The sequence below is a fragment of the Ovis aries genome, chromosome 5 (assembly GCF_016772045.2).
Source record: "Ovis aries strain OAR_USU_Benz2616 breed Rambouillet chromosome 5, ARS-UI_Ramb_v3.0, whole genome shotgun sequence".
Lineage (NCBI taxonomy): Eukaryota > Metazoa > Chordata > Mammalia > Artiodactyla > Bovidae > Ovis > Ovis aries.
The window spans coordinates 27,709,247-27,717,263 of NC_056058.1; positions in this window are offsets into that span (position 1 = coordinate 27,709,247).

Sequence of the window (8,017 nt, forward strand, 5' to 3'; positions counted from 1 at the left end):
TTATGGCAGAAAGTGAAGAGGAACTAAAAAACCTCTTGATGAAAGTGAAAGAGGAGAATGAAACAGTTGGCTTAAAGCTCAACTTTCAGAAAACGAAGATCATGGCATCTGGTCCCAGCACTTCACGGGAAATAGATGGGGAGACAGTGGAAACAGTGTCAGACTTTATTTTGGGAGGCTCCAAAATCACTGCAGATGGTGACTGCAGCCATGAAATTAAAAGACGCTTACTCCTTGGAAGGAAAGTTATGACCAATCTAGATAGCATATTCAAAAGCAGAGACGTTACTTTGCCAACAAAGGTCCGTCTAGTCAAGGCTATGGTTTTTCCTGTGGTCATGTATGGATGTGAGAGTTGGACTGTGAAGAAAGCTAAGCGCTGAAGAATTGATGCTTTTGAACTGTGGTGTTGGAGAAGACTTGAGAGTCCCTTGGACTGCAAGGAGTTACAACCAGTCCATCCTAAAGGAGATCAGTCCTGGATGTTCACTGGAAGGAATGATGCCGAAGCTGAAACCACAAAACTTTAGCCACTTCATGCAAAGAGTTGACTCATTGGAAAAGACTCTGATGCTGGGAGGGATTGGGGGCAGGAGGAGAAGGGGACGACAGAGGATGAGATGGCTGGATGGCATCACCGACTCAATGAACCTGAGTTTGAGTGAACTTCGGGAGATGGTGATGGACAGGGAGGCCTGGTGTGCTGCGATTCATGGGGTCGCAAAGAGTCAGACACGACTGAGCAACCTAACTGAACTGAACTATAAGATTTAAGGGGATTCCCAGGTGGTACTAGTGGTAAAGAATCTGCCTGCCAATGCAGGAGAAGTAAGAGATATGGGTCCGATCCCTGGGTTGAGAAAACCCTCTGAAGGAGGGTACAGCAATCCACTTCAATATTCTTGCCTGGAAAATCGCCATGGACAGAGGAGCCTGGCGGGCTACAGTCCATAGGGTCACAAAGAGATGGACATGACTAAAGTGATTTGGCAGGCACACATAAGACTTAGGAGGACTTGTTACTAAGTTTTAAAATCATTCTACAACCATCAAATTTAATAACCCAATATCCAGCATTGTTCATAAAGTTCTGAGCATTGCCATTAACCAGACAGATAAAACAAATCTTTGCCCATATTAATCCCTTTACTTCCTTTTCAGACTCAGTAAACCCCCGCTCTTGTATCGATCCAATTATAGTGGGAATTACTCTGTGTTATTTTAACTTTCAGTAAGACTTATCTTTAAACAGAGTCTATGTAGTACAGAGAAATGTCTTTATGAACCAAACTATTTACTATCCATGTTGTCTTTTATTGTCAGTTTCCTTAAAAAAAAAATCAATCAATAAAGCTGGGGTTGTAGAGATTATACAACTAAAATACACTTACTCACTAATACAGTGCAATAGCTATATAAACCAAATTTAATATTACTCATCAGTAATGAGACATGGATCAGCTTAAACAACAATGGCACTACTGAAAGGCATTGCAGTCTAGGCCCAGAGGTTTCACTGACTACTGATAGTTGTTATGTCTCTTTTTGATATTGTGTATGGTTAGTCATATCATGAATTCTTCAAAGTCCATAAGGTAACAGTGAGATTAAAGGTTTGCATTTCACCACTCTGAATACAGCTGGTCAAGCAGTGATAGATGACATCACCCCTGATTGAGTTACTACGTGGAGACAAACATCTGGGTAAAGAGAGGGAATCATACTTTCACTAAAGTATAGCCACAAATATCTTCATAGTGCATTCTCCAGATTAGTTTCGACGCCCCTTCAGATTAATGATACTAAGGATTTCCTTGAAGAAATATTGACCTATGATTACTGCATTGGCATGGAGAATCGGCAGTTTAGAAAACTCTGAAATAAGACCCGAGAAGAGAACTACAGTAGACAAACAATGTTTCCCACTCGTGTTTATCGTCAATCTGTACTACGGTTTGATTGACATCATATTGCCTTGAGATAATTCGTTCTGCATATTGTTATAATAATTGAACTTTTATTTCTATAGACTATCATGGGATATAGGGAAGAGAAATCTTGAGATTCAACAAATTTCTTGGCAAAAGAGAAAAACACCAGTTAACTTAACATGCATGCTAAGTCTCTTCAGTCATGTCTGACTCTTTGTGACCCCATGGACAGCAGCCCACCAGGCTCCTCTGTCCATGGGATTCTCCAGGCAAGAATATTGGAGTGGGTTGCCATGCCCTCCTCCAGGGAACCTGGTTGGGCTGTATCTAATTATCCAGTTCTTTGCTACATGAAGTATGTGTTCAGGGATCAGCACTATGGCCTCCACTGGGAACATGCTAGAAACGCAGAACTTCAGATGTCACTGGGCCTCTTAGAGCAGCATCCATATTTTAACAAGATCCCTGCTGGGGGTAGTTAGATGGACATTAAATTTTGAGAAGCACTAACATAGTTATGTTTATGATGTTAGAACCATAGAAAGAATGAAACCCAATGTATTCCCTATATATCTTTCCTGTAGCCCACAGAAAATGCCAACTTGCATTTGATATACCTTGGATAAAGTCTCAGGGCTAAACAACTAAAGGCCAATGAATCTCCTTGACACAACTTGGAAAACATGTTTCCTCAAATCTTTGAAACAAAAATTAGAAGGATAAGAATCAACACATCCAATTTCTAGCTCTTTTTTGCCGGCATTTGTGTCCTTGGGTAAATGAGTTTTCATCTCTGTATTCATTCTGTGCTCCGCACTGTGGTGAGTTGTTGGGATTTAACAATGGACAAAACAGACATGGTTCTCTTAACTTCAGTTTCCTATGGATAAATGGAAGGGCATTTTAGTCAAAAAAGTAGCACAGATATATAAAATTTCATGGTGATTTGAAAGAGCAGTGAAAGTGAGCAGCTTGTTCAGTGTAGGGCAGGGTATACGGTGAATACACTGGGAAGAGAACGTGACGTGAGTATGCTTTCTTTAGAGTTTGGTCTCATGCGGAGGTTAGCCATCACAAATGTCGGGAATGGGAATGACATGAGCCCTGACTTTAGAACTACTTTCCTGGCCTCGACTGGAAGAATGGACTTAAGAAAAAAGAGGCTGAACACAGGGGTTTCTGTTAAAAGAGTGTTGAAGTCATCCAGTGATGAGATGATAAGAACCTGAAGTGGTAGGAAAGGCACAGACAGAACAGGTACAATGTCTAACGCAAGAAAAATGAGTGTGTGCCCCAGTGGTGGGGAGGCAGAATAGAGAGAAATAGACAGAGCTGCAACTAATTCCAAAGTGTCTAGTTCAGTTCAGTTGCTCAGTCGTGTCTGACTCTTTGCAACCCCATGGATTGCAACACACCAGGCCTCCCTGTCCATCACCAACTCCTGGAGTTTACTCAAACTCATGTCCATTGAGTCAGTGATGCCATCCAACCATCTCATCCTCTGTTTTCCCCTTCTCCTTCCGCTTTCGATCTTTCAAAAGTCAGTTCTTCGCATCAGGTGGCCAAAGTATTGGAGTTTCAGCTTCAACATCAGTCCTTCCAATGAATATTCAGGACTGATTTCCTTTAGGATGGACTGGTTGGATCTCCTTGCAGGTCAGGGACTCTCAAGAGTCTTCTCCAACACCACAGTTCAAAAGCATCAGTTCTTCAGTGCTCAGCTTTCTTTATAGTCCAACTCTCACATCTATACATGACTACTGGAAAAACCATAGCTTTGACTAGATGGACCTTTGATGGTAAAGCAATGTCTTTTTAATATGCTATCTTGGTTGGTCATAACTTTTCTTCCAAGGAGCAAGAGTCTTTTAATTTCATGGCTGCAGTCACCATCTGCAGTGATTTTGGAGCCCAAAAAAATAAAGTCTGACAGTTTCCACTGTTTCCCCATCTATTTCCCATGAAGTGATGGAACCAGATGCCATGATCTTAGTTTCCTGAATGTTGAGATTTAAGCCAACTTTCTCACTCTCTTCTTTCACTTTCATCAAGAGACTCTAGTTCTTCTTCATTTTCTGCCATGATGGTGGTGTCATCTGCATATGTGAGGTTATTGATATTTCTCCCAGCAGTCTTGATTCCAGCTTGTGCTTCATTCAGCCCAGCATTTCTCATGATGTACTCTGCATAGAAGTTAAATAAGCAGGGTGACAATATACAGCATTGATGTACTTCTTTTCCTATTTGGAACCAGTGTGTTGTTCCATGTCCAGTGTTAACTGTTGCTTCCTGACCTGCATACAGATTTCTCAAGAGGCAGGTCAGGTGGTTTGGTATTCCCATCTCTTTCAGAATTTTCCACAGTTTGTTGTGGTCCACACAGTCAAAGGCTTTGGCATAGTCAATAAAGCAGAAGCAGATGTCTGGAATTCTGTTGCTTTTTTAATGATCCAACAGATGTTGGCAATTTGGTCTCTGGTTCCTCTGCCTTTTCTAAATCCAGCTTGAACATCTGAACATTCTCAGTTCATGTATTCTTGAAGCCTGGCTTGGAGAATTTTGAGCATTACTTTACTAGCATGTGAGATGAGCGTAATTGTGCGGTAGTTTGAGCATTCTTTGGCATTGCCTTTCTTTGGGATTGGAATGAAAACTGACCTTTTCCAGTCCTGTGGCCACTGCTGAATTTTCCAAATTTGCTGGCCTATTGAGTATAGTACTTTCAGAGCATCATCTTTTGGGCTTTGAAATAGCTCAACTGGAATTCCACCACCTCCACTAGCTTTGTTCATAATGATGCTTCCTAAAGCCCACTTGACTTTGCATTCCAGGATGTCTGGCTCTAGGAGAGTGATCACACCACTGTGATTATCTGGGTCATGAAGATCTTTTTTATATAGTTTTTCTGTGTATTCTTGCCACCTCTCTTAATATCTTCTGCTTCTGTTAGGTCCATACTATTTCTATCCTTTATTGTGCCCATCTTTGCATGAAATATTCCATTGGTATCCCTAATTTTCTTGAAGAGGTCTCTAGTTTTTCCCATTCTATTGTTTTCCTCTATTTCTTTGCATTGATCACTGAGGAAGGCTTTCTTATCTCTCCTTGCTATTCTTTGGAACTCTGCATTCAAATACTTATATCTTTCCTTTTCTCCTTTGTCTTTCACTTCTCTTCTATTCACAGCTATTTGTAAGACCTCCTCAGACAACCATTTTGCCTTTTTGCATTTCTTTTCCTTGGGGATGGTCTTGATCCCGGCCTCCTGTACAATATACAAAGTGTCTATAGGGCAGTTGTAAAAAGTGATGAAGTTGTTACTGGGAAGGATACCATAGTGGGAGGAGAGTTTGGAACAAGGAAAGAAAAGAGGTGGTGAGTTTTACTGAGCGTGTTTGGTTTAGAGATCTGAGGATATTTCAGTGGAGACCCTGGTTGACAGGAAGGAATGAGGATCTGTTCTTTGGACAAGATGACAGATTAAGGGCAAACTAGTTCTCTAGTATCAAAGTGGATTTTGCTAACATTTTGAAGGACATAGACATCCAAGAAAAGACTTTTGATGATAGTGCATGTGCACAAACGCTTCAGAAAGAACATTTAGAAGTGCATTTAGCATGGATTAGTTAACTCTAAAATAACTTTAATCTTTAAAGCAGAGGAGACAGAAAAGTCAGAAGCAGAGAGACAGTTTTGACAGCAGTAAGTTACTACTCCACAAACTGCAAAAGAAAAAAAAATATGTTTGTTTCATGGACAAAAAGGGGGGTTTATGGAAGGTTTTCATATATCCATAATCAGCTTGACAGAGACCTGTGTTTTTGTAATTTCTACATTTAAGGGGTAATAATTGCAATGTGTCTCACCCTTCAAACTTTTTATTAGTGATGAAATATGTTTAGAATGCCCCAAATTCTCATTTCCCATTCAAGTGTCCTGTCCGTTAGCTCTCACTATATTGATTGACATTTGCTCCTATGAATACTAAACACGCATGCACTTCAGTGCATATCAATAACTAAAGGAGAAATGGGAGAGTGCTGCAAAGGGAGACAGGACTCTCTTCCCTCTCTGGTCCAGACATGGACTTCTGCCTCACTGTGTAGCCACAATAGGAGAGCCAAATATTAGAATCCTTTACCTATTTGATTTGGAAATTCAAAGGTAAACCCACTTTAGATAACCTGATGTTCTTTCTAGCTGCTCACTGCCTCCTTAGTCACAATCTTCTGATGGACAATTAAAAGTATAGCAAAGACTAGAGCTGTACATTTTTATTTAAAATAAGCACTATAATCAGTAATAGAGAGCGTGCTTGCCTTTGTAAGTCAACTGTCTAAATATGCTTGCCCCTGGCTGAAGCAGCACTGGACGCCCCACTCTTTAGAGAGTGTAATGCACTCTCCTAGGACAACGAATCCTGACTTCAAAGACTCGGCAGAGATAAATGACTTAAATGGACTTTGAGAAACATGCCACGGTTTTATCTCTTGCTTACCATCATTCGGGGTCTGCTTGGACTCTCAAGTAAGAAATGGATATGTTGTCACTCACCACCGAGCGTTGGGTATTTCTGATGGGTAATCTACAGAGAAGTCAGTGCAGTGCTTCTTGCTCTCTTTCCCTTTCTCTCTCCTCCTCCTCCTCTTTCTCTCTCACTCACTCTCTTTCTCTCTCTCTCTCTCCCTCTCTCTCACACACACACATAATAAAGAGGGAAACCACAGGAAATGATGAGTGTACAATGTAAAGTCAGAGTTAGTTGCTTTAACCTGTTATTCCTGAGCAGGAGCAGACACAGCAAGGGGAGAGAGAAGAAAAGAAGATTGAAAGGGTAACAAACAGCGCCGTGAAAGCAACTGGGAGCAAAGGAGGAGTGCAGCAATACTAACACCCTGAACTCGGGCCTAATTCAGAAGCAGGGTCATCGTGGCTTAGTGTAGAAGAAGAAAGGAGCTGGAACCCATTGAGATAAACACTGACAAAATGTGAAACCGGAAGTCAGCAATGAAACTGGTGGAAATCAATTCAGCAGAGTATTTTTCCGTCTGACACAAAGCTAAGCAAAGGAGCCTCCCTCCTCGCTCTGCCTGCCTTTGTCTTCCAGCAAACCCTGCAGGCTGATATGATTTCAACAGAGCCCTGGAGAGAGAGGGTGGGGTGAGAATGGACAGTGGAAGGAGGGCGGGCATGCAGAGCTGGTTCCTAAATAGCATTCAGCATGAGTTTCTTACTAATTGCCATACCCTGGAGGGAACCAGCTTAGCCCTCAGCCTTATTTCCTCACTTGTAAAATGGAGATGATTACGGTACATTCATCATAGATTTACTGTGATATTTTCACAAGATAATGTAAATGATAGTCTATTTTAACTACTCAATCAACAGTAGATATTATTATTAAATATTGTTAATTATTATTAAAACCATGGAAGTCAGAATCCAAAATAGCTTACATTTACAGATCTGCAAAAAGGACAGATCCTTAGAATGACCAACTCATTTGATCCTTAGACTGACCTTTCCACAGATGAGAATGCTAAAGCACAGAGTGGGTAAGCATAATAACAGCTCTAAGAACTTGAACCTCAAGAAGTTAGATCGAGAGTCTTTGCTCTTAAAATTATGCTATATTACCAAAGTGTCCTTGGAAAAAATCTGTTTAACTGTTGCATTTTATAGCTGATAAAACTGAGTCTCACAAAGGTCATTTGTTTTATGCTACACAGCCAATCAGGCAATCAGCCCATTATAGAATTCTGAGAGCCTGTTTCCATAGGAAACAGTCTTCAACCCCAAATGAATAATCCAGGGCCTGCCCTGGAGGTTGAAATGCTTGTTACATTTCATCCAGTTACCTTCCTCTATAGAAAATGCAATGAATAACATTATTTATTCATATAAGATTCATAGTGGGAAAGGCATCTTTGTAACAAAACTTGATAAATTTATAACTGTTGATATTTGTGTGATGAATGTAAAATAGGAAGAGAAGAACAGAATCAAGTTGTATTAAGTAATCACTATGCTTGGCACATGATGCACCATGAAAACTGACAAGCAACATCTGATCCCACAGATATGGA